Source organism: Mauremys reevesii, linkage group 6 (assembly GCF_016161935.1).
Source record: "Mauremys reevesii isolate NIE-2019 linkage group 6, ASM1616193v1, whole genome shotgun sequence".
In the NCBI taxonomy this organism is placed as follows: domain Eukaryota; kingdom Metazoa; phylum Chordata; order Testudines; family Geoemydidae; genus Mauremys; species Mauremys reevesii.
In genome coordinates this window covers 34431897-34459610 of record NC_052628.1, presented here as the reverse complement: position 1 = coordinate 34459610, position 27714 = coordinate 34431897, and the positions used below count along the sequence as shown (strand labels likewise).

The 27714-nt window shown below is 42.3% G+C and overlaps 1 long non-coding RNA gene across 2 annotated transcripts in view; it reads right to left on the bottom strand.

Annotated features, from left to right (window-relative positions):
• LOC120407738 overlaps positions 1-27496 on the bottom strand; it is a 68110-nt gene extending 40614 nt beyond the window's left edge. Inside the window, exons 1-2 of one of the 2 annotated variants that reach the window (XR_005600220.1) lie at positions 1122-1216; positions 378-484 (exon numbers count right to left, since the gene is read on the bottom strand). This is a non-coding gene — a long non-coding RNA (uncharacterized LOC120407738). Of the gene's footprint in view, positions 1-377; positions 485-1121; positions 1217-27423 lie in introns of those variants that run through there. The other variant, XR_005600219.1, reaches the window with a different exon arrangement.
• Between the last annotated feature and the right edge of the window lie 218 nt (positions 27497-27714).

Below are 27714 nucleotides of genomic sequence, written 5' to 3'. Positions count from 1 at the left end.
AGTCAGCTGCTGATGAGATTCACTAAGGCAAGTACGAAGGGAGGATGGAATCACAGCAGTGGGCAAGGTTATTGTTGATGATGCTGATTTAAAACAACGTGCTATTTCAAGCCTGACACACAGAACTTGCAAATACAAGTGAGGAGGAAAAGGGCAGCTCAAAAGCATGCAGCCCCTCAAAAGAGAAATGTCAAAATGAGTTCTGAGGAGTCAATAGCAGAAATCCTCCAGAAACAGCAAAAGGTAATGCAACCAAGAGATGTTTGATTTAGACTGAGAGCTGCACAAAGCACACAGAGAAATTTGGCTTTTCATGGTGGTTGAAAGTACAACATGTACAAGTGAACATTAGTTTGTATCAATGCTATCTTCCTTACCTGTCCTTTGCACCATTTCACATCAGCCTCTTCAAATTTTTCCACTAGCACCTTTTTCCCAGTGCAGCTAGTTCTAGATTCTTGCCTTCACTGAGCATCTTCCAGCTCTTCATAGCAGGTTGTGATGTTAGTGATAAATAGGAAGGTAACTATGAGTATAGTACTTAGACCAGCAACCAGGGCTGAAAGTGGGCTGGTACAGGCAAGAAGCCGGTACCGGCCCGTATGCAGCAACATTAAAGCACCGCCGTGGCAGTGCTTTAAGGAGGGTCCTTTGCTGTGACAGCACTTTAAGGACCCTCCTTAAAAAAACAAAAAAAACTTTGCTGCCCCTTTTGCCCCCCCATACCCTCATCAGTGGCCTTGCCGATAGGGTCCCTACAGGCAGGGCCGCTGACTCGGGGGGAGGGTCAAAAGGGGCAACGATGTTAAAGCGCTGCTGCAGCACTTTAATATTATTGCCCCCCACGAGACTGCCAAAGGGAGTCTGGTGGGGGGCAATAATATTAAAGAAGAGGCAGCTGCCCCAGGGTCGGCAATTAAAATGGGCCCAGGGCTCCAGGCCGCTGCCGCCGCAGCAGCCGGAGCCCCAGGCGGCACGAGCCAGGTAGCACGAGTGGGCTGGCTGGGGGAGGCTGACCCCCAGCCCCGCCCCTTCCGTCCAAAGCCCTGCCCTTTCCAGAGGCCCACTCCAGGCCCCCGTACCAATAAGAATTTTATATTACTTTCACCCCTGCCAACAACCTTCATTTTGACAGAACACTGTAGTACATAGCCAGGACACCCCTATGCCAAAACAATCCCCAGCTGCTATACTGATCCTCTGGGGCCAGAGGCAGCCTGCACAAGTTCATAGAATCATAGAACTTAAGATCAGAAGGGACCATTATGATCATCTAGTCTGACCTCCTGCAAGATGCAGGCCACAAAAGCTGACCCACCCACTCCTGAAATAATTCTCTCCCTTGACTCAGATGTTGAAGTCCCCAAATCCTGATTTAAAGACTTCAAGTAGCAGATAATCCTCCAGCAAGTGACCCCTGCCCCATGCTGCAGGAGGAAGGCAAAAAACCTCCAGGGCCACTGCCAATCTACCCTGGAGGAAAATTCCTTCCCGACCCCAAATATAGCGATCAGCTGAACCCCGAGCATGTGGGCAAGACTCTCGAGCCAGACACCCAGGAAAAAGACTTTCAATATCCCAACATTGACCCTCGGTACTAATTACCAGTGGTGGCACGTTATTGACCTATTGACTAAATCACGTTATCCTATCAAACCATTCCCTCCATAAACTTATCAAGCTTAATCTTAAAGCCAGAGAGGTCCTTCGCCCCCACTGTTTCCCTCAGTAGGCTGTACCAGAATTTCAATCCCCTGATAGTTAGAAACCTTCGTCTAATTTCAAGCCTAAACTTCCCAACTGCCAATTTATATCCATTTGTTCTTGTGTCCACATTAGTACTGAGCTGAAATAATTCCTCTCCCTCCCTGGTATTTATCCCTCTGATATATTTAAAGAGAGCAATCATATCTCCTCTCAACCTTCTTTTGGTTAAGGAAAACAAACCGAGCTCCTCAAGTCTCCTTTCATACGACAGGCTTTCCATTCCTTGGATCATTCTAGTGGCCCTTCTTTGTACCCGTTCCAGTCTGAATTCATCCTTCTTAAACATGGGAGACCAAAACTGCACACAGTACTCCAAATGAGGTCTCACCAATGCCTTGTATAACGGGACTAGCACCTCCTTATCTCTACTAGAAATACCTCGCCTAATGCATCCCAAGACCGCATTAGCTTTTTTAACGGCCACATCACATTGCCGACTCATTAATTAGTCACTAAGAGGAAGATATATACCCGAGTGTATATTGATTATAAAAAAAGAAAACCTTGATAAAAGATGTACAGAGATCACATTTATTGTGTATTTAGTGCATGTCTTCATGTAGTGCATTCCTATGTTACATCATGTGTGCAACACTACTGAACCACCAGAAGAACATCAGTGTATGGCAGGGATTTTTAAATGTTTTCATAGTCTACAGTCTCATGGACTGTATAGACTATGTACTCATAGAGTAACCCTCAAACTGTTCTAATTTGTGCCTGGGAACCAGCCCAAATAAAATACTTTCTATCATGAGTTTCTAAAAAACTAGGAACTAGTCTACTATATATCCCTTAGAGAATTATACCACTTGCTTTTTCAATTTTGAAAGATTTGATTATTTTAATGCTGATAAATTTCAGGGTCCTATCACATTTTGTTGATAATATATTGACTGCTTTAAAAAGTCAGCAGTAAACTAAACTATCACACACACAAAAAAAAGTCCGTAACAAAAATAACCAAGACTACAATCTCCAAAATCTTATTTTAAAGAAACATGGTTCTAATCAAGGTATGTTTTCATAGGCCCCTACTAATCCATAATGCTGACATTCCTGGAATAGAGGGAACTGATCAAAAATAAATCTTTACAAAAGTACTTATTTTGGTTTGCCTTTCCAAGGAAGCCAGTGCCAATGGGACAAGGGATATGTTATTAAACAAACTGAACTACTAAAGTGATTCCAAGTATTATTGACATTTGCTGAGCCTTGAGGGTGTGGTTTCCTTTCATGAATGTTCAAACTCTGGATTTTCTGAATGCTTTGTGGGAGGGTTTTTAAACTATACAAAGCAAGGGTGCCCTCTCATTGTCCAGTTTGCTTGGATTAGATCCAACTGAGCATCATTCATTCTCTCCAAAACACACTTCACTCTGTCTTCTCTCCTAATCCTGCTCCTCTACTTCCCTCATCTATCATCACTGACAGGTCCACCATCCTTCCCGTCATCTCCTGAGTATGCAACTTCAGTGTCATCTTTAACACTTCACTCCCCGCTACCCAGAATGCACAGGTTCACAGACTCTTGAGCTGAAGAACTATGTTGTTTATTTGCTGCTTCAGTGAGTGATCAGTCCACCGCAACAGGACACAGCAGGTTAAATGGGCTAAATGGGTTAAATGCAAATGCATACCACAGTCAGGTGCTCGCCTTAAATACCTTGTTACAAAGTTATTCATTATATATTGTATAAACACTTTTCCGCCTAACACTAAGAATAGTTTACTAACTTAATTGTTTACCTGATTGGACTACAGACCAAGCTGTTTACCTGATCAGGTTACTGACCAAGATGTTCACCTGATTGAACTGCTGACCCAGTTGTTCATATAATTCAGTGGTGCCCAACCTTATTACACAGGAGGGCCACATAAACCTAAGCACAACCTTGTGTGGGCCAAACAGATTCTACATATTTTAGTATGATTTAAAGTCACCTGTATTGGTTTATATTTTAAGTTCAGCTTGTTTCATATCTATTTAGATAGAAACAACCTATGTACAATATTATCTATTTACACACTTTTGTAAACTAAAATGATGCAAACATGACAACAAAACACAAATGAAACGGCCATTGGTGTATTGCAATGAAGCAAGTTGTTGGCCTTATGAAATGCTCTGGTGGGCTGTGTATGGCCAATAGGTTGGGCACCCCGATTGAACTGCTGACCCAGTTTATCTGATCAGGTTGGTGGCTTAGCTTTTCACCGGGCAGTTCTCCCTTCCTGACAGGCAAACAGGCATCTTTTCACATGTCCCAACACCTAAAATATACATACTACATATAACATCCTACACTCCCCTATCCTGAGTCCTTGGTCAAATTACGATACTTTTTCCTCTTTAGTGTCATTTGTAATCAGCACCTTCCATCTGTAAGCGTTCACTCATGTTCACTCCTTGGCTATTGCTTGCTTTGAACACTTTAAACCTTTTCCTCTCCATCTTCCCTGCTTTTCACCGCTCCTGCCTCTTCAGTCTACTCACTGCTTCTAAAGTCATCTTACTCCCCCTACAGCTTGGCCTTGATTGCACCTCTCTGGTGGGTTCCTGTTACTTACTGCATATTTCTTGTTATCGCTTCCAAGATGTCCTTACCTGCGTCTCTGCCTTGATTTCCTCCTACTCTGTCTTGCTGAGAGTGGGGAAGGAGGTAGAGGGACCAGGAAGAAGAGAGAAATAGGAAGAGCACAGGCAGCTTCCCCTTTCATTCATACTGCAGTCCTCCACTTGGAAGTCTCCCATTTCTCTCTCCTTCAAATCCGCCTTAAAACCTACTTCCTACTACCATAGGTGCCAACTTCATGGGTGCTCTGGGGCTGGAGCACCCACAGGGAAAAATTGGTGGGTGCTCTGCACCCACCAGCAGCCAAGCTCCCCACCCCAGCTCACCTCCGCCTCCTTCCCCAAGCACACCGTGTCCCCACTTCTCCTTCCAGCACTTGCCACCACGAAACAGCTGTTTGGCGACTTATTAAGTGGTGCAAGGGAGTGGGAAGGAGCAGGAATGCGGCACGCTCAGGGAGGAGGCAAGGAAGAGGCAGGGCTGGGGAAGGGATTTGGGGAAGGAGTCCAATAGGGACGGGGACTTTTGGGAAGGGGTTAGAATGGGGGCAGGGCGGGAGCGGCAGGGGGTCGAGCACCCACCAGCGCCTGGAGAAGTTGGCACCTATGCCCACTACCACTGCCTCCATGACCTGCTCTAGGTTTTGTCAGGTTTCTCTGCCTGGGGCCCAGTCCTGCAAGATAAAGCAGGAGTTGATGTTGTTCAGCATCTTGTAGTAACTTCAGTAAATTCTAGATATAGCTTTATTATTTTTTGAAAAGCCTTTTATTATTTATATTTTATAGTGACTAAAATGTGTGAAGTATTTCACAGAAGATATAGGAAGACATAGTCTCTGCCCTAAAGAACTTAAAGTCTAAACTTCATAGGTGGCACGATGAGTGGGGGAGTGAAGGTTACAACCTGGTCATGCAATTGTTCAGTTAAAGGTATGGTGGGTCTGGATTTTTTTGGTTAAGCATATCTAACAACGGCAGACAGACAAAGAGGTGATATTTCAGGAGGAATAAAGCCCTGATTCAGCAAGGTACTTAAAACACATGCATTCATAGTCCCATTGAAAGTAATTGAACTCTATGAGACTGCACATGCATTTAAGTACCTTGCTGAATTGGGGTGTGATGTTATGAGTGTAATATAATATCTCATTGAAAGGTGACACAGGGCCAGAAAGAGTTAATTAACTCACAGACTGACGTGATCCATGGCCGAACTTAAGACTGGTTAGGAAGATATGTAAATGAATAAAGCTTTGAAATGCAAGCCTGCATTGTTAGAGATAGAAGGGTAGCTGTTTGCTCAGGTCTTGTGATGTAAGCAAACAAGTCTTGTCTATTACTATGGCTTTGATTCAAAGATCAAAAAAGTAGTATTAATATTTAGGAAGACACTTGAGTGAAACAGTATTATTGTCTATAGGTCTCTTTGAAGGTTGTGGTAAGCTGTATCTGAACTGTTAACGGATAAAATACCCCATGCTAATTGCCATGATGTTTGGGAGAAGGAAAGTTAAACCTATTGTTTGTTCAGGCCAAAAGGCTGCTGTAAATGTATAAAAACCCTGGGACACGATCCTTCTTCATCTCAGATCTGCTTTGGGTTTCAAGAGGGGGAAATCTTAAGCCATAAGGATTGAGATCCCCAGTCACTGACTGGAGTCACCCTGAATATAGACATTGGACTATAACCGATGGACTATTTCTAAAAGGACTTTTGGCAACTACAAGCTCATCTCTCATCTGAGCCTCAAGAATTGAATTCAAGTGTGTATATATATATTGCTCTTTTAACCAACACTCTACCTCTTTTCTTTTTTAAATAAGTTTTAGTTTAGTTTACACACTTGTAACCAATTCTTTGTTTTTGGGGTAAGATCTAAGTTTTATATTGACTTGGGTGTGTGCCTGGTCCTTTGGGATCAGAAGAACCTTTTCTTTTATATGATGAAATAAGATTTTCAGTAATCATCATCATATCTAACATGTGTGTCTGGACAGAGGCCTGAGGCTGGGCATTTTAAGGAAACTGCATTGTTTGTATTTCTGAGTAACCAGTGAGGTAATACAGAAGCTGTTTTGTGCTGGCTTAGTAAATCTAAGTTTTGGAATATCCACCAGCTTTTGGGGTTTTGTCTGTCCCGTTCTGTTTGCAGTTCACCCTAATTGAGTGACCTCAGCCGACTCCCTCAGGCAGCATCGTCACATGGGGCCTAATTAAAGAGAGAGGGCACTGGTGTTACAGACAAGAGTAGAGAGGACCGTCCATGTATGGAAGTGAGAGGTGGCATGGAAAAAGGTACAGAGATGCTTGTGGAAGGAACAGACAAATGAGACATCAATGATGACATTACTGGTGAAGCTGATGGGATAAGAGTCTAGGTCAGAAAAGTCAGGAGGAACAGAGTTATGGTGCCTAAAGTGTGCATAAATCTTGGCTCTTCAGTTTTGGAAACCTCAGTTCAAACATAGGTTAGGTTAGAAATGAACACAAATGTGGTGATCTCAACATAGGCTCACATCATAAATTAAATATTTGTACAGTGCTATGATAACAAATTCCTATGTAATTATATATTAGGCTCGTAAAGACCTATACATGCATTTATCAAGATTAGTAGCATTTGCATGGAACAGCAGAGATGTTGCCACTGCTTGGCATATTGGCAGAACCTTGTAGGGAAGTCTGCACCATTCCCACTCCGCTGCAACTGAAAGATCTGCAGCGCCATACAGAGCCACTTTTGTGAGCACTAAAATTCAATGCAATAAAAGAAAAATATAAGATGTAAATAACTGAGTACACAACTTTAATTGTGTCCTACATATTCATTTGATTGAAAGTATTTAAAGAAAGTACAGCTAGAGATTTTAAGTGGTGACATTAGCTCCCTGTTGATAAGGATATCTACAGTATATGGAGCAGATGGCAAAAAAGCAACAAACAGTCTGTTTTCCCTCATGTCGCCATTAAGGTAGCTTGGAATATTGTGGCTTTGTATAGACTGAGGCTTCTACAGCTATGCGATATGGAAATCCCACCTGCTGTGTAATTAAGCCACAAAATGTTCCTTAAAATGTCTGAGCAAAGCAGCAAGCTGAAGAGAGAACATACATGAGAAGTCTTCTTCTTCTTACTGTAATATGAAAAGGACAGTACTTTCACTTCTGACAATTTTATTTTAACTTGTCTCTAGAGCTGGCGGAGGGGGAAATTATGAGCAATTTATTCTAAAGGCTCAGCCCTTTTTTGTTCACAGATTATCCACAGACTGGTGACATTTCCAGGTTTCTTTGCTGTTCACATTCATACTACAAATATTTTGTGCAAATAAACTTCAGTCTGTGGACTGTTCAAGAATTGATCACTACAACTATCCCTCTGAATATTTCATATTCATAGTTCAATATGTTAGCAAAGGTGACTGATTACCTAAGTCTCATGGTACTATTTATATTCCACGCTGGGATGGCCTAACTTATCAATAGGAGGAAGGCCTGATTCACTCACTAACACTTTGATTCTCTTGCAGGGTGATTACTGGTCCTGTAATCTAAGGATTACCAAGTCCTGCAACCCCTATCCCATAAGAAACTACTAAGGAGCATTTGAATGGATTGTAAGTATGTTTTCAAAAAATTATCCAGAGGATCATATATGTTATAACACAAATATATGGGTTCATAGCTGTGTGTGTCTAGGTCCCTTAAAAAAAGCTGTCCTATATTTTTCACAATGTTGCCGTAAGTCTCAAATTGTGTGAGCTAATTTGCAAATTCATTGGCAGACCGAAAGACACAAAGAAACAATAACTTAAGGATGTCTGTTATGAGATTAAGGCTTTTAAACAACTCCTTTCTGAAGCTGAACAGGACTTTCAGAAACTGGAATTAAGAAGCAGATCAAAATCACCCACATATTGGGATTGGGGCTGCAACCTCAACTATAGAGAGAGGCTCTCCCCTCTCCATAGTAAAACAACACAACTGTAGAACTGAAATTGGAACCTGGTCTCTGAGTTGCAAAACTACAAGTCTCTACCACTTGAGCTATGGTAAGATCTCACTAAACTATGAGCTATACAAATGCCCCTATGTTCTCACATGCCAACATTTCATATCAGGGTGTTTTGTTTTTTTGTTAAAAAAATCTGCGTCTCAAGAGCTTGGATATATTTTGCCTTCACAATGTGGCAATGTTCGTGCAAACCATTGCTATAAAGGGAGTAAGCCAAAACACAAGCATGTGCCAAAGTCTCCTTTCAGTGGGACTTAACCGTGTGCTTTGCTGAATAGAGATGGGATTAAACATGTGTTTAAGGTGCTTGAGCACTTTGCTGAATCAGGGCCTAAAAAGAACGTTTACAATGGAAGTTGATGCATCCTTAGCTATGGAACGATATATAGCCTCTCTATAATACACATACACTGTGTACATGGAATATAGTGAACATATGGGACTCTCATTTACCCATGTATTTTGTAAATTAGTCCAACACCATATCATATTTTTAACTATTATACACTGGTACATGGGAAGGTGGTGGTTTCCAGAGCCATTTCCCCATCTAACACATAGAGGCAGGAGGCATAATTTAGCTCTAAACATTCCTTTCAATATTTGTTTTTATTCCATTAGTCCATAGACTGTATACATCAAAGCTAACACAGAGTAGGTCTCTTCATGCAGTACACTCAGGACACAAAGAATATACTTCTCTCTGATGTGGAAAATTCTGCGCCATACACTCGGTTTATAAATGGGAAAATAACATTCCATAATTCATCCTGTTTGGTAGCAAAGCAATACATGCACTAGTAGAGTGACACTTGTTTTATTCTTAATTAGAGAATCTCAAATCATTTTTTTTTAAAAGAGAAAACAACCTTAAATTCATGCTTTATATCCTGTATCTTCATTGCACGCATTAGGGATAATTAAATTGATCTTCAGTATGATAATTACAGCTACTCAGATTTTACTTTAACTTAACAAAATAACGTATTTAAAAATAAGTTATGTTGCTTTTATTCAAACAAAACATGAATTCAAGTAGCATAAGTGATTTTATATTATGCAAATTATTTATCTAAATATACAGGATGAAATCCCAGGAAAATTCCCACAGACTTTCTATAAGTGAAATCTTGTCCTCAGTGACTCAACATTTTCAAAAGTGACTTGTGATTTTGGGTGCTGCTCAGTTCCATACACCTTAAAGGGGCCTGATTTTCAGAGGTGGATGTTTGGCACTTTTTAAAACTGGCCCCTGTAGTAAGGTGTTTCAAATTGGGCACTCAAAAAATGAAGGCATCCAAAATCACTATTGAAAATTTAGGCAATAGGGCCAGCAATAATCTGCAATTTTAAAATGCCACCCACCACATCACAACAGGTTGGGGAACTTGATGGGGCCAGTCCCAGTATCAAGGGAGGGAGACACTCACCAAGGGACAACAGGTAGCTTCTCTCCCAGAGAGTCTCTGGAACTCATTGGCTGGCTAGAGGTGAGGGGTGCTGATTGGCGAACATTCTCCAGCTCCCAGGATTTAGCCCAGTGCAGGAGCCATGTGGAGCCTCTTTCGGCTCCATTCCAGCAGCCAGGGCCAGCTTTATTAACTGCGGGGCCCGATTCAAATACCCAGCGGCAGTCCGGGGCTTCGACAGCACTTCGGTGGCAGCGGGTCCACTCCGGGTCTTCCGCAGCACCAAAGGACCCCTCACCGCCAAAATGCCGCTGAAGACCCCCAGAGTGGACCCATCACCACTGAAATGCTGCCAAAAACCCCCGGAGCAGACTGTCACTGGGTGAGTAAAAAAATAATAATAATAATAATAAATTTAAAAGGCGCCTAACGCGCAGGGCCCTCTTAGGCGCAGGGCCTGATTCCAGGGAATCGGGCCAATCGGCCTAAAGCCGGCCCTGCCAGCAGCCCACCCTAGCCACCCACATTAGGAATGGGAACCCAACCTGATAGATGCTATGAGTCTAGCCAGTCACCTGTTTAGGGGGTCAGGAAGAAATGTTTTCTCCCATGGGTAATAGGCAGAGGACCAGGGAGTTTATTTGCCTTCGTTATAGCACCTGAAAGCCACAAGGGGTTGAGTAGGACTGCGTTTAGTACCTTACTGAGATACTGGTGGTGTTTATTCATCGCAACTTGCAGAGAGTTTCCGGTGCACTTAAAACAAAATGAACAGTTCTCAAAGGTGAAAGACCTGGGATTTTGCTGTTGGGCCTTTGGGCTCATGTGATAGGGTGAGACATTGTGACCTTCATGGACCCTGCTGCACCCTCTGCCTCCCTCACCAGAGGAAGGGTGCTAGGACAGATAGAGACCTGAGTCCTGGTGGGATAGGCTGAGGAGAGCCTACCTCCGGTTATGGGTTATATGCTAAGGAGCCCTGTGAAACCAATTACATTCCTCATATAGGAGATATGGGTGATTAACAGAGGGGAGGGGTGCTAGCTGTCTAAGTTTAATAAAAGTTATGGCCTGCTGCTTAATTCTTTGCATGTGTCTGTCCTCATTTTGCTACTGTGTCCTCATCAAAAGGTGGTTTCACCATAATAAATAAAATAATAATAAGTGAGGAACTGGAAATGTGGTTTCAGAAAAAAAGCTTATTATATTACTTTTGTGGTCAAACACAGATCAATTACTATTGCTAAACAAAAAAAAACACAGGAGTACTTGTGGCACCTTAAAGACTAACAAATTTATTTAAGCATGAGCTTTCGTGAGCTACAGCTCACTTCTTCGGATGCTGTAGCTCACGAAAGCTCATGCTTAAATAAATTTGTTAGTCTTTAAGATGCCACAAGTACTCCTGTTTTTTTTGCGGATACAGACTAACACGGCTGCTACTCTGAAACCTGTCATATTGCTAAACAGTATATGCTAAACAAAAAACCACTACCCCCATTTCATTGCTGTGCATTTTATTAATCTGAAAATAAATAAATGAAAATATTGATTAGATAATTCAAAAGGAAAAACATCCTGTCTCAGGGAGCACTAAAAGAAAAAGGAAAAAGATAAAAATCTCTTGCTAGAACTTCATAGCTCAAACTCTCCATTTTTCAAGTGCAACCAATAAGCTAAATAGTCCAGACAAGTTTTAGCCCATGTCTCAACCATGTTGTTTGATTTATTAATCCAAGCATTTCTCAGCATATTTTTCAAGTTTCCAGTCAGATGCTTTGTAGTCCTATAGGAATGGTCCTTCCAAGTGATTTATCTTTGTCCTGAGTACATTTCTGATCCATTTTGCTTATCTACTTCAGAGCTACCTCGAGACTAATCAGCTACTTCATTTCAGTGTCTCAAGGGCCCACTTTTCCTTTTGTTTTCAGAATGGTCTAATTTGGGTGGACAAACCACAAAAGTATGCAAGACAGATAAGATTGGAAGTTTGTGAAAACATTTTTAAAAAATGTTTAAGCCTGCTAATCACCACATTACTGCCCATAAGGAATGGAGGAAACTATTTTGATAACTAGGTAGTAATTGTCCCAGAAAATCCAAGAATTTGAGAAATGGAAGATCTGTATCCTTTATTAATAGGTGTACTTAGTAATTAGGGCACATAGTACTTCTGTAGTCAGTCCTATTGAAGATTCCTGAGGGACTGACAGATGGGGTGGAATTTTACAATTTACATCCTACACACACTGCATAAATATTAACTCCAAGTCTTAGGGGGAAGTAAGCACAAATTCTACAGATTGGGCAACTGAATCACAGAAAGGTTAAGTCAACAACACACAGCAAGTCAGTATCAGATCCAGGATTGTAGCTCAGGAGTGATATTTCTTTTTCGAGCTCTTAACTCACTAGTCCACATATTGAGCACTTCTTGGAAAATCAAGACACAGGCAGCAAGGTCTTGGGATATGTTGGATATGTTTACTGAGCTATCCGAGATCTGCGTAGCCGGTCTTTTTGTAGCCAAGGACTAAGCTTAGAGCTGTATAATAATGTAGTAGAAAAGTAATCAGGAGTGCAAGGCAGGCGGTACCCTCCAGTATGCAGTACCGTCAGGAGACTTTTAGTGGGTATGGGGTACTGGAAAGACTTGGAGCTAGGCCCCCCCATCCAGAGGGGCGGTGGAGCTGTGCTCTGCTCCTTAAAGGAGCAGAACACAGCTAGGGAGGGCATTCATTCTTTTTATGGCTTTAACAGCACAGCTAGGGTGACCAGACAGCAAGTGTGAAAAATCAGGACAGGGGGTGGGGTGTAATTGGAGCCTATATAAGAAAAAGACCCAAAAATCGGGACTGTCCCCATAAAATCGGGACATCTGGTCACCCTAAGCACAATACATATGCTAACAAACTTAAACAGAGGCTTTGTTTAAGTTTGTTAGCATATGTATTGTGCTATGGTTGGTCAGGAGTCGTCAAGAGGGGAGCGGGGAGTGGGTCAGACTGTATTTAAACAGTGTTTTTTATTCTGTTTCTCCCCATTGGTCTGAATTATCCAGGACATTCATACTGCATCACATCAAGTCCAAATCATTAGAGAAATGCCTCTGCTTGCACTGACCAGAGGATGTTTGGATTCTGATGTCAGCCCAGTTCTGCAGCCTTACAGGAATCAGGGTTGTCCCCAGTGTATGTAGAATTCTTCTATGCAGCCAAACTAGTCTAACATGCATTTTGCTAACTGGAACTGGAGCAGCAAAACAAATGCCTTATTTTCCAGCTTTGTGGGTGAGAGAACTATAAATGAAGATTATAATGCCTGACACTGATGGCCTTAAACCAGCTGCTCAGGAATCTGTCAAGAACTTTGCTGAACAGAGCTAAGACTTATCACACATCTGCCCACCTTTACTTGAAAGACACTCCTTCTGATCTGATAGCTAAGGCATTGTCAGTTTCATCCAGAAAAAAAAACTTACAAACTTGGAACCTAATCCTGTAAACCCGTAATCATTTGAGGCCTTGGCTACACTGGCGCTTTACAGTGCTGCAAGTTTCTCACTCAGGGGTGTGAAAAAAACACCCCCCTGAGCGCTGCAAGATACAGCGCTGTAAAGCGCCAGTGTAAACAGTGCCGCAGTGCTGGAAGCGCGGCTCCCAGCACTGCAAGCTAATCCCCACGGGGAGGTGGAGTACCTGCAGCGCTGGGAGAGCTCTCTCCCAGCGCTGGCGCTGCGGCCACACTCACACTTCAAAGCGCTCCCGCGGCAGCGCTTTGAAGTTTCGAGTGTAGCCAAGCCCCGAGCAATCCAATTGAAGACAATGGGACTATCTGCATGACTATGGACCACTTTTGTGAACTGGTAAGAGTTTCAGGAGTCTCTTCCTATAAAGGAAGTTGAATCCCCCATTGAAATACAATGTTTGGGTACAATACCATAAAGCAGTTTAAGATATAGTTCTATTTAAAATGTGTCTTTTAATATATGTCATAGATATGCTGAAATGGCTCCTCAACCAACTCCCATATTCCTTATAAATAGACTGAATACTACATATCTGGGGGGGGGGGGGGGAAGTGAGTAGTTAAGCATGTTGGTGTTTGTATATACAAAGGGGGTGTCGGAGGGGACAGGAAGAGCATGGGGGCCCCAGGCTGGGGGCAGGGTGGGGAGGAATCACAAGGAGGGTCACATGGGGAGGTCATGTGCCCCCCTTGTGTCCCTCCCATGAGCGCAGTACTGGCAAGAAATGGTTTCTACTCGCACCACTGGGTAATGGTCTCATCCAACAGAAGATATAATTAGTCTAACACTTGTGTTGGTGATGACCCATATATCTGTCGTCATTAACTGTTAAAAAAAAAAATCTCACTTTTAATGTACATGTTTAAGAATGTAACCTCCTAATAACCTTGATTTGCACAAGCTTGATGTGCACAAGCAGCAGACACTAGCTTACTTTGGCCACAGAGAAAATGGGGGTGGAAGAGTACAGAGGAATCAACACAGGACTAGTTGCCACAGAGTTAGCATTGCTTCAGTGTGTTAGCCCTGACTAGCAGGAGCCCAATGCTTTGAGCATTGTGCACATGGAGCTTCCATTCATTTCTGAGTGTTCTGTGATTGGAGGGTTTCCAGGATCCAGCCCCCAAAATGTTGGCCATTTTGGAAACTGCACAAGTCTAATAGGCAGGATTAATGTGTTCTGGAAGATCATAGTAGAGAGCTAGATCTTCCATGTGGCCCTATTGACTTCAAATGGAGCTGTACTATTTCACACCACCTGAGGATTCTGGCCTGAAAACTTCCAGTTTTTTCTTTCAAAAGACAGGATAACAAATATATCGAGTATAGTGTCATCTGCAGCTAAGAGATTAAATGTGTTTAAGAAATACCTAGTTATTTTCCTGAAGGAAGAGAGGAGTTGAAGTGTCTAATACAGCTAGCCAAGCCTCTGATTCACAGGAAATGTAGACATTTCAAATTTTGTTTCATTTATATATCTATTTTTTTACATTTCCCACAAAATGGAAATTCTGGAAAAATATTTTTTTGGAAAAAACAAATTTCATTCCAGAACGAAATTTGTTTCAAAATATTTTCTTCGTTTTTATATTTTATTATTTTTACATTATTTCATGACATCAGTAGCAACAAGACATAATAGGACATGTTATATTATCTCAAGTCATAACAGTCAAAATATTCTTTTTTTTTTTTTTTTAAAGAACGCATTAAAGGCAGGTTCTGTTTACTGCACATTAAAATATCACATCTTGCAAAAATCAAAGAGTTTCACCCTTACAACACAAACATGAGACACTGAGTTCAAAAACAAGATAAAATTTTTCATCCACACTAAAGAAAAACTGCCCTAAATGCTTTTAGGGGGGATATTTTGCCTCCTTTATTATTATTATGTCGTAGTAGGACATAATAGGATTAATTGATTTTGAATGTTTGCATTCATAGCCAAGGAAGCCACCAAGTATCACCAGTATCTCCCAGACTAAACACAATTGACATCCCTTACCACCAAAACATCGCAATGTATATTAATTATATATTATATAATGGCATATTATAATGGCATGTCATATGCACTACTACTGACATGTCATGAAATAATGTCAATATTTAAAACTGAAAACATTTCAGAATGAAAATTTTGAAACAATGTTTTTTCTTCAAAATATAATTTCCTGCAATGAAAAATTGTGTTTTAAAAACAAAAAATGCATATGCAGGAAGTTTCATCCAAATCCCTATTGATTTCAATTTCATTGAAACAGCATTTTCCAGTAGAAACCTTTCCATTAAAATTTTCTGACCAGCTCTAGTGTGTAGAGAAAAGCCAGGACTCCAATCCATTTTTTAAAGTATAGTCACATTGGATAAGATGTAGAATAGCCTTTAAGCACTACCATAATACAAATAAGACAACACATGTCCTTTTCCTGTTCCTAATTTCCTCTGTAACATTCTTAAGCTTTAACTAAAGCAGAAAACTTATTGAATGTTTGATAGACCCAAACTTTCATAGAAAGAACTATTAATAAATTATTTATTTGTACCTCGGACGTGGGAATCGGATGAGTCATGTATGTAACATTATTATAGCTGTAACAAGATATGAAGATTCACAGTTTGAATATAGCTCAATTCATGAGCAAGTGAATGCAGAATAGAGAGCTAAATTAATTATTGGGGAAAATGGGTAATTTAAATGAGCTGTGATAAACATGTACCCCCAGACCAGAAGTGGGAGTTTTGCTATTGGCTTCAGTTTGGGTCCTGTGTGTATTGTTTTACACATTGTACTTTTTATTAAGTCTGTGTTAAAACTATGGGTGAGATTTTTCAAAAATGCCTAAAGTCTTTAGGAGCACAAATCCCAATGTGTGTTGGGGAGAAAGGGAGGGAAATCAGTAGGACACATGCACCTAAGTCACTTAAGAATTTGGGAAGGGAAGGGAAGAAAAAAAATCACCTCAAATTCGTTGAGATTTTTTTTTAAAATTGGTTTTTCCTCTTTGTTCCTTTTTACTTAAAAAATCATGAAAAGAGAAGTTCTATAAAATTCTGACGATTAGTTCAATTTTAACTTCTCTCCAGGTCTTTTGTACTTTTGACTGCTGCAGTCTTTCCCCATGAACTCAGATTTGCTTTTGAAGGCTCCTGTCAATGTGTGAGTCTTAAATCTGAAGAATCATGATTGCACTCCGGCCCTTTAAGCTCAGATTTCTGGCACAGAAAACAAAAAAAGAGTAATTGTTTGCCTTACCACTGTGCACTGCAGTGGTTCTTGCTGTGACAGACCCAGTATTGAACTGTTTTGACTCAAACTGGCTGGGTGGGCCTCTGTTCATACTTAAGTCTGTGTCTGTATTAAATCACAAAGAGGAGAGTTAACAGCCAGGAAGGCTTACAGTGATCATAGAAGGCATGTTTAAAGGAGGTTTCTCTTGTGTTCTTCTCCTTTTCATGCCACCTTAAATATGTAAACATCCCCTGAAAGAGTAACTTTCAACCTCTGCAAGCTCTTAGCAATGCTTTATTGCCAACTGAAAGGTATGGATGACAGTGTAATTAAGCTGTAATTAATAATTAAAAAGACACTCCTGTTCTGATGCTGGGAAACAGTAGCTGTCCCAAAACTCATCCCAAACCTGAAACTTTAAAGAAACCAAGAAACTTTGGTTATAAAACCCTCAAACCACACAAAGGGCTCAATCCTGGAAGCTGGGGGCAGTCTGGCCCCGATCCAGCAAAGGACATACATAATGTTGAGCAAGTGAGTAGTTCCCTTGACTTCAAGGTGTTAACACACAGGCCTGGAGCTCTAAATTATGCTAAAGAATTGTTAATCCAGACTCCCATGAAGTATTGCAAAGTTATGCTAAGAGATAATAAAAAAAATGTTAGCAAGTATATTGTACTTCACTTATAGAATGAAAAATCTATCTAAAAGTCATGCAGACTTTTTTTTTGCAGCTGCTTAAATGTATATGCTTGTAATCAGCTCTAACTACTTGAGCAATAAGTTATGAGATCATAGTCAAAACCACAAGAATGGCCTAAGTCTTGCAAACGCATATAATGTTCCAGAGGGGAAAATAAGCCATTAAATAGTACTGTCTCCATTGGCCAAAACAATTGTGACCTTTTGTATGCTTGCAATTTGGAATGTATTAAATATAACTGTCCACATAATTAACTGAACAGTAGACATCTGATAGTAATTGACAGTAGTTAGCTGCAAACTGCAGTATGAAATAAATGGGGGGTGGAATGGGGCTTGTAGATTGTGAATTACTTCAGCCCAGTGTGACTCCAGAGGCTGATCAGTAATGGCCTCTCTAATAGTCTGGGCAGCCTGACTAAAAAACTTGGCTGAACTTACTATTTGATGTCTCACTCATCAATACTTTCATGGAAGCCATTATTTACAAGTGAAACTATATTATTAAGTACCTTTCTAATTATAAGCATAAGTGCTTCACTGGATTGGGACCCGAGTGCTGGACACCTGGCAGGATCCAGCCCAAAGTGCACATTTCTTATGTTACAAACGCGAAGCTCTGACGTTTTATCAAAAGGATGAAAGAACTTTCCAGCAAAGCAAAGACAGCTCATGGTTTGGGGCAAAACTTGACTGTTTTGCCCAATTACTTCCTTTGAGTGAAGTGACTGGTGCAAACCCAAGAACTCAAAGTAAAAACGCAGGAAGTACAAAACGCACAGAGAATGAAGCCAATGGAATCCTAGTGAAAAAGTGCAAAGTTACACTCGGCGCTACTAATTACCCCTACAAGAGAGATATTACACTTGGAATTAACAGATTCATTGATTTTGAATGTTTGCATTAATAGCCAAGGAAGCCACCAACTAAGGCAACTTTATCTCCCAGACTAAACACAATTCACATCCCTTACCACCAAAACATCATAATATCCTGACATACACAAACTCCTCAGCTCCACAACAAATGTTTTTTTCCCATATCCAACATTAACCAACCACAATACACAGGTCTAATTCTTTACACTCCTCCTCGAGCACTAACAGAGTATCCCACCATCAAAACGCACCTCATCAAGGGAGCTTTGGAAGAGTATGGGATGGTGCCTGGCAGCCATGGCATATATGGGTTGGAGATCAGGGTGCCAAGGTGTATATGGGTCAGAAAGCAGGGCATCCAACATCCCAGTCTGCATCTCTGCTTCCCCAGAGTCATGGCTGGCTGGAGGTGTATGGTGAGGAACAAAGCTGGGGAGCCAAGGTGGCAAGCTAGGCTGCATGGCCAGGAAGGAAGTGTAGGAGAATGGAAGCAGTCTGCAGAAAATTGAGGTTTTGTTTGGCCTCTACCGTGAAGCATAATGTTATAAAGGAAGAAATGTAATGACCAAGATTTTCAGAAATGATTAGTGATTGCAGGTACCCAGCTTGAGAGGCCTGGTTTTCAGAGCACTTTGTAATTGCATCAAGGGGACTAGAAGTATCTGTACCTGTGTTAACTGTATTGACATATGCCGACCATCAGCAGCTACAACTGATGTTTCATTTTAGCACCACATGACAACATTTAGGACCTTACCTTGCAAGATGCTCTGCCCTCCCAGCTCCCCTTAGAGTCGAGGGGAAGGTACTCCTCACTTCACAGTAGGTTCTCGGCACACTGCAGGATCAGAACCTTAAGGCTTGGGCATGGGGGTTGTTAAGTGCATTTCCTCATGCACATTATATTCCATTTCAATTGCAGTAAGTCCTCAAGTTATAAGAAAGGAAAAAAGGTTCTGTTTGCAGTATGCTTTTTCTGGTGTAGATGAACTCCTGAATCGTTTTTATGAATTCAGTATAATAGTTCAAAATCCTAATATGCCCTCTCTTGGGAGGAGGATAGAAATATTAAACTATACTTTCTTCTTTAGGCACAGTCATTGTATACAACCCATCAGAATATTTCAAAAAAGAACTCACTGAGTGGTGTGTCATTTTATACTGCTGCATTATTAATTTTGGTTTGATCTCTCCATTCTTTATTTTCATTACTACAGCAAGTTTCCTGTTCCTGGTGATAACTAGTGTAACATGAAGAGTTATGGATTACGTACTTCACATTGTTGTATGCAGCGTAATTGTAGCTGTGTTGGTCCTAAGATATTAGTGAGACAAGGTGGATGAGGTAATATCTTGTATTGGACCCTCGTTCTCACCAACAGAAGTTGGTCCAATACAAGATATTACCTCATCCACCTTGTTTCATGGCATTTCTCTCTCTCTCTCTCTCTCTCTCTCTCACGATATTTTACTTGTACAGAAAATTGTCCTGTCCAAGAGAGAAAAGGAAATATGGTGAAAAATATGGTGGATGCAATATATCTACAGCTGGGAATTAGATACAGGTTTTATTGTTACTGCAACTCTTTACAGCATTCAATTAATGCGGATTTAGACCCTGTGATAATCATGGGAAAAAACATTGTCACCAGTTCATGTGGGATGAATTTGGATGTGCCAGTTTTCCACTGAAATATCATTATTTTGCATCCACTTACCATGATAATAGGAGTTAGACTCTGTACTCACAGTGGCTCTCAACCTTTCCAGACTTTCAGGAATCTGGTTTGTCTTGCATACCCCCCAAGTTTCACCTCACTTAAAAATTACTTGCTTACAAAAATCAGACGTTAAAATGTCACAGCACACGGTTACTAACAAATTGCTGACTCTCTCATTTTTACCATATAATTATAAAATAAATCAATTGGAATATAAATATTGTACTTACATTTCAGTGCTTAGTATAGAGCAGTATAAACAAGTCATTGTCTATATGAAATTTTAGTTTGTACTGACTTTGCTAGTACTTTTATGTAGCCTGTTGTAAAACTAGGCAAATATCTAGATGAGTCAATGTACCCCCCAGAAGAACTCTGCGTCTCCCTAGTTGAGAACTACTGCTGTTGCACACTACCAGTCTAATCTACTGATTTATAATGGATTTATTTGGAGAGGCCTCGTATGTGAATGCTGCTTAACAGAGCCCTGATTCAGCAAAGTACTTTAAAAGGTTCTGAAAGTTAAGCATGTGCTTAAATCACATTGACTTCAGAGAGAATGGAGCACAGCTTGATGTTTAGCACATGTCTAAGAGAAGATTTGGTGTTTAACTGTAACTGCTAAGAATTTGCTATTTGAGAGCTATGGATGAAAAGTGCTATGTAACAGCTGCATATTGTTATTGGTCACATCATCCTGCAAACCTCACCTGGCACCCCAGGACACAAAGAAAATAAAAGTGTTGCTAGCCAGCTGAGCTGATTCTTCTCTTTCAAGATATGGCCCTCAGAGAGCTGTAGCAGAGGGAGAGCAGCAATCATCAGAAAGCAGCCACATATGGTGCATGTGTGTGTGAAAATGACTGAGTCACTTCACTGTATTTAAAAACAAAAGGTCACGTTTCTTATTTTTGCAAAATTGCTTCCAAACAGACAATGCTTCTTACAAGACAAAAACTGAGTGCATCATGACAAGTGCTAAAAAATAGTTACTAACAGGACATGGCTCCAGAGTCCCTGAAAATGTAAGTAATTTCTCTGAAGGAAAATAAAGAGCTAGAGGTTCATTCATTTCCCCTAGGCTGCAGAGAGAATACAGAGTACAAGAAACATTCCATGCCTCATGTTGCTGCAAGCGCTAGTGCACACACTGATCATTGGTTATCAGGCCAACTCCAGGGCCACCTGCATTACAGGAGTGAAGTGATGAAGGAAGCAACCCAATTTCAATTACAGAATTTTCCAGGGCACTACATGTTTCAACTACAAAGGAGCAGCTGGGGCCTGAAGCACTCATGACAGCCCCCTTGTTACCATCCAAAATAGGTTTAATTAAGAACAGTCTGAAAAGCACCACTGATTCTGCCATGGATACATATTATAGATTATCCAGTGTGACTTGTCCCATGGAAGTCACAAAGAAGTAAGGCTGCAAGGAAGAAGGGGGACGGAACCCTTAGATAAATACACCTCCAGTGTGATTAAAACATGACTTAACATAATTACAAATAGATTTTAAAACAAAAGATCTAAAACATTGTTTTATTGCTTAAAAACAAAAAGAGCCTTGCAAAGCATGCTTAGTAGCAGGCAGTGCAATACTTTTCAAGGACACGTCTTGGCTATCATTTTCAGCTTACATTTGTCAAAACTGCTTGAGTTGAGGGTTGTAATGACTGTTTTGAAATCCCTTTAAAGCATTCAGCATGAACAGCACTGTAACATTTATCGCTTTCCAATGGCAGGACACCCACCCTACTGCTGTCAGGGAAACAATTTTTCACATTTAAGTTTTGAATTGCAACACCATTCACGTGCAGATGTATAATCTATAACAAATTGAATCAGATCAGCCAGTGTCTTTGTGATTTAGTGGCCAAGAACACCAGTAATCAATGCAATTTTAACACACAGTCAGCAAAAATCTCATCGGGGGGGGGGGGGAAATCAAACCTATTATGTTACTGCTGGGGGAGAAAAGGCCATCAGCATCAAACAACTTTATTTAAACACTCTACTGGAACTTTGACATAGGGCTTAACTGGTGTCATTTCATATATTTGTATATTCAGCAAACTTTGGTCCAAATCTAAACCTAATCACCACCATTCTGAACTTACATACATAAGGTCCCCATTTTTGAATCGTATGTGCAGAAGTTTAGGATGTAAGACATGGTTTTTAGAACCTTTATCAGGTCTTCTCCTGTAGGAAAAATGTGGTTTTAATCTCAGTGCAAACATTCTGCATTATACACAGGCCAACTCAGAACCATACATTTTTTCTGAAAATGATTAATGACCTAAAGGATATTGAAAACTATTTTTCTAAACTGTGATCTTGGTTCAAGTTTGATTGGCAAAGGTAACTGATTATAAAATAAATGAATTAATGATATCATTATTGTTTTGCTGGATGATATTGGAAATTGATATCTTCCAGCAATCTGTGTTTTATCTATGGGCAATTACAGACTTTGATGAAGACGATGGGCATGTTAGCCACCTTTCATTCTGGCAAAAATGGAACATTCAATTAAGCTCCTTTAAAGAGTAAGATAGTTGAAACAATAGAAGCCACCACCCCAATCACAGGTGACATGGAAGGCCTGAGCAAGAACTCAGTCAGGGAGAACAACAGTTGTTCCTCTGAGAACGGATTCCAAAAGCAGGCCGGGAGTACTAATTGTACTGAAGCTGTGTTTGTCTGTGTGCGCGAGCAAGGCCAGGAGAGTAGTCAGGGAAGCACAGGTAGCATGGGCCTGTGAGGAAGCCAATAGGGAGATTTTTGGTCTGAGTGCTGGTTAGAAAGGCAGGTTTGGAATTGTGAGCCAGGAAACAGCCACCTGTTTATTTTGACTACATTCGGTGAACAGGACTTGGCGTCAGGGCCAGCTTTAGGCCAATTCCTCCGAATCGGGCCCCGTGCCTAAGGGGGCCCGCTCCCCCAGCCGGAGCGCTGGTGGAGCGCTGCAAGTCCCACGGCCCTGCTCCCCTGTCTGGAGTGCAGCAAGCCCCGCCGCCCCCTTTCCCCAGCCAGAGAGCAGGCAGACAGCTCTAAGCATACGGCCCCGCTCCCCCCGCCAGAGCGCAGCACTCTGAAGTGCTGCCGAAGACTCAGAGCAGTGCCCGGTGAGTAAAAGCCCCACGAATCAGGCCCCGCACTTGCTAAAGCCGGCCCTGCTTGGTGTATATTCTTTATAAATAAACAGGATTGCATCAAAGAAATACCCAAACCAGCCCAATTTCTCCTCTTAATGGAAGAACCCAGCAAGACCGCAAGAACTGGCTAGCCACTTGGGGCAAAGAGGGACAAGATTATATTTGATCATTTCTAAGATAATTGTTTATATATGTGTGCTTATGAAGTGTGTCAGCCAGCTCCAGAAATTCAACTCAACAATCCACAGAGCAAGTACAGCCCAGCCAGCAACAATGCAAGCTCCTCACATACTGCTTCATCAGCTTGCCTGAGCCCTTAATTGGAGGGACTATTTACTTCTAAAGGCAAACAGGTAGTTCACTCTCCTGGCCCTCTTGACCAAGACTATTTACAGTGGTATCCATTAGTGGTATCCGTGATGGCAGCTTTGTGATCCTTAGGAAGAGGATCACCAATTTCCATATCTGGCATAGAAGAACATCACACAGTGTGAGGAATAAACTCAGAACAGAAGGGAAACAGCATCAAAGGCTGCAAGATCTCATCAACACCCCCCAAAGAACAGCCTTCACAAACCTTCAGAATGGACAGACTAGAAATAATATTTTGCACCAAAAAACATTATACCAAAGCAGTTAGTGAGTTCACTCATACTACAGACAATCAAGAGCCATTGTTTCTGGGATCTATCACTTGTGATGACACAGAACCTGCCTCAAGAGTGAAATCGAATATTCATGGCAAGACTATTGACTTTAAAATTGACTCAGGAGCTGATGTCACAGCCATCTCAGAAAGGACTTAACAATCACTATCAACCTCTCCCAGAGCTGAAGTCACCTGACACAGCTCTGACTAGCCCTGGAGTTTTTCTGAATTGCATGGGTCAGTTCACCACAGAAACAACTTACAAAGACAGAGTGTGTGTGATCAAAGGATCAAAGACCATCAACCTTCTCAGGGGCAGTGTGACAGTCATGATGGGCCTACTGAGAAAGGAAGAATCACTCAATGGAAGATTTGATGATACTGGACTTTTGAAAGGAGATCCAGTACAAATCAGTTTAGGAGACATAAGAATGGCCATACTGGGTCAGAACCAGGGGCGGCTCTAGGCACCAGCAAAACAAGCTGGTGCCTAGGGCGGCCAAATCTAGGGGGCGTCCCCTGCGGCCGAGGGGGGGCGGCAGTCATGCCTGCGGGAGGTCCACCGGAGCCCCGGGATGACCGGACCTGCCGCAGGCATGACTGCGGAGGGGGCGGTCGTCCCGCGGCTCGGCTGGACCTCCCGCAGGCATGACTGCGGCAGCTCAAGCGGAGCCGCCGCGTCCGCGAACCGTCCGCAGCCGCGGGGGGTACAGCCGAGCCACGCGGGACCAGCGGACCCTCCGCAGTCATGCCCGCGGGAGGTCCACTGCTCCCGCGGCTCCGGGGCGCCTCCCGCGCATGACTGCTTGGGGCGGCCAAAACGCTAGAGCCGCCCCTGGTCAGAACAAAGGTCTATCTAGCCCATCATCCTGTCTTCCAACAGTGGCCAATACCAGGTGCTCCAGAGGGAATGAACAGAACAGGTAATCATCAAGTGATCCATCCCATCGCCCATTCCCAGCTTCTGGCAAACAGAGGCTAAGGACACCATCCCTGCCCATCCTGGCTAATAGCCATTCATGGACCTATCCTCCATGAATTTATCTAGTTCTTTTTTGAACCCTGTTATAGTTTTGGCCTTCACAACATCCTCTGGCAAAGAGATCCACAGGTTGACTGTGGGTTGTGGGAAGAAATACTTTCTTTTGTTTGTTTTAAACCTGCTGCCAGTTAATTTCATTTGGTGACCCCTAGTTCTTGTGTTAGGAGGAGGAGTTAATAACACATCCTTATTTACTTTCTCCATATCAGTCATGATTTTATAGATCTCAATCATATCCCCCTTAATCATCTCTCTTCCAAGCTGAAAAGTCCCAGTCTTATTAATCTCTCCACATGGAAGCCATTCCATACCCCTAATAATTTTTGTTTCCCTTTTCTGAACCTTTTCCAATTCCAATATATATTTTTTGAGATGAGGTAACCACATCTGCACATAGTATTCAAGATGTGGGTGTACCATGGATTTATATAGAGGATATATGATATTTTCTGTCTTCTTATCTATCCCTTTCCTAATGATTCCCAACACTCTGTACATTGTCAAAAAAGTGAACAAACAACTCTACCAGAGAGACCTTGGAAGAAACTAGCTTCATATTTATGCAGATCCAAAGGACATCATCGTTACCTGGTCATCATGAACTATTTTTCCAGCTACATAGAAATAATGTACTTGAAAGACATAACTTGCAATGTTATCGAGAAACCAAAGTGCACTTTTGCTCATTTTGACGTCCCAGAACAACTAGTGACAGACAACAGACCACAATTCACTGCAGCAGAATTTAAGTAATTCCAAATGAAATATAAATTTTGATCATATTACTAACAGCCCAATTACTCACAAGTGAAAGAAGAGGCTGACAGAGCTATACATGCAGCCAAGAAAATCCTACAGGAGGAAGACTCATTTCTTGCTCTTCTGAGTTACAGATCAACACAAAAAGGAGTACTGGATATTGTCCAGCACAACTCCTGGTGGGACTCAAAACTAAGATTCTCTTCCAAAGTCAGAACAGATCTCCAAAGTGGCCAGTCATGAAAAGAGAAGCAAAAAATGAATAAAAAGGCAAAAAGAGCCCATGGACACTTGTACAACAGAAAATGCTGAGAGAATGGTCATGTCTCGAACCTGGTGACAATACTCATGTAAAATTGGCTGGAGGAAAAGGATGGACAACTCCAGCTGTCATTTAAAAAAAAAAAAGAATTCAGCACTTAGATCATATGTAGTCAAGACCAACAGTGGAGAGTTCAACAGAAACTATTTGCATCTACTGTTCTTTCTGAGGATCAAACTATCAACAGAGCAAATTCTACAGCTGGCAGATACTGATGACTCTTAAGATTCCAAACCAACCACAGCCAGTCTTTCCAACTAATGGACAGCCAAATGACCAAGTTATGTGTTTGTGTAATTAGAAAATGAGTGTGATTCAGAGACACTTAACAGATAGAACAGAACTTCAAAGACAGTGTGGTAGTATAAATATTGTAAATGTCAGGAATATAGAACTTAAGGGGGAAGATGTAACGGAACACTAAATTGTATTATACTCAGAGGCACCAGCTTCCTCCTTGCCCCGAGGGTGCTCAGCCCCAGGTAGGGTGACCAGATGTCCCAATTTTATAGGGACGGTCCTGATTTTTGGGTCTTGGGTCTTTTTTCTTATATAGGCTCCTATTACCCCCAACCCCTGTCCTGATTTTTCACATTTGCTGTCTGGTCACACTAGCCCCTAGCTCCACCCCCACTACACCCAAGACCCCACCCCACCTCACCTCTTCCCACCCAGTTCCACCCCTTCCCCAAGCATCCCATCTCCCCTGCTCCTCCCCTCCCCCCAGCACCTCCTGCACACCACAGAACAGCTGATCATGGAAGGCAGGAGGCACTGGGAGAAGTTGATCGGCAGGGCCACCTGCAGGCAGATGCGCTGGGGGGACGGAGAGAGGGAACTGGCTACCACTGGGTGCTAGCAGGGGCAGCTCTAGGATTTCCGCCGCCCCAAGCACGGCTGCACGCCGCGGGGGGTGCTCTAGCGGTCGCTGGTCCCACGGCTCCGGTGGACCTCCCGCAGGCATGCTTGCGGATGCTCCACCGGAGCCATGGGACCAGCGGCCCCTCTGCAGGCACGTCTGCGGGAGGTCTACTGGAGCCGCGGTCCTAGCGGACCTTCCGCAGGCATGCCTGTGGGAGGTCCGCTGGAGCCGCCTGCCGCCATCCCGCTGGGACGCCGCCCCAAGCGCGCGCTTGGCGCGCTGGGGTCTGGAGCCGGCCCTGGGTGCTAGGCACTCGCTAATTTTTTTCCATGGGTGTTCTAGCCCTGGAGCACTCACGGAGTTGGTGCCTATGATTACACTGTTCATCCACTAGGTGGCAGTGTGTATAACATACCTTATTTAAAATTAACATCAGCCATACCTGGGAGAGCATTAAAGGATCGTATGATGAACACATCTAGTGCGTATAAGCAAGCACTTTGACCAGTCCGTATCTGGACAGAAGAACTTGACAAAGAGAGCTGATCCTTCCAGGCAGCTTCCCCTGGAGTCCCTCACACTGGAGTTCCCTGCTCTTGGCCCCTCTTACTGGCCCCTGCAGAGCTTTGCCTTCCTCTTTTAGCCAAGCACTGCCTCCCAGGGCTTCCTCTCTGGAGACCCCTTTCCCTAGCAGCTTCTCACTGCCTCCTCCCTCTCACAGGACTCAGGCAGCATCTCCCAGGGAATTCCCTGCTTCCTATTGACCCTACTCTGAGGGTCTCCCACAGGAGCCTAACCTGTTTCCTGTAGCTCCTCCCATGAGGTTTTTGTTGGTGGTGGTTTTTTACGAGGCCCAGTTGTTCATCAGGCTAATACCTCAGACTGGGAGGCAGCTAATTATGACACAGGTGGGGCTGGCCCCATTTGCCCTTAAAGGGGCCAGTCATCCTGTGACAGTTTCATTTTGAAAATGTCAAAATGAAGTCTTTTGATTTTATTTTAGGGGTATTGTTGACCGAAAAAAATTCAGTGAAACTGACATGAGATCACAAAATGCTTTGGCGATGCCAAATCTGCATTTTTTGCCA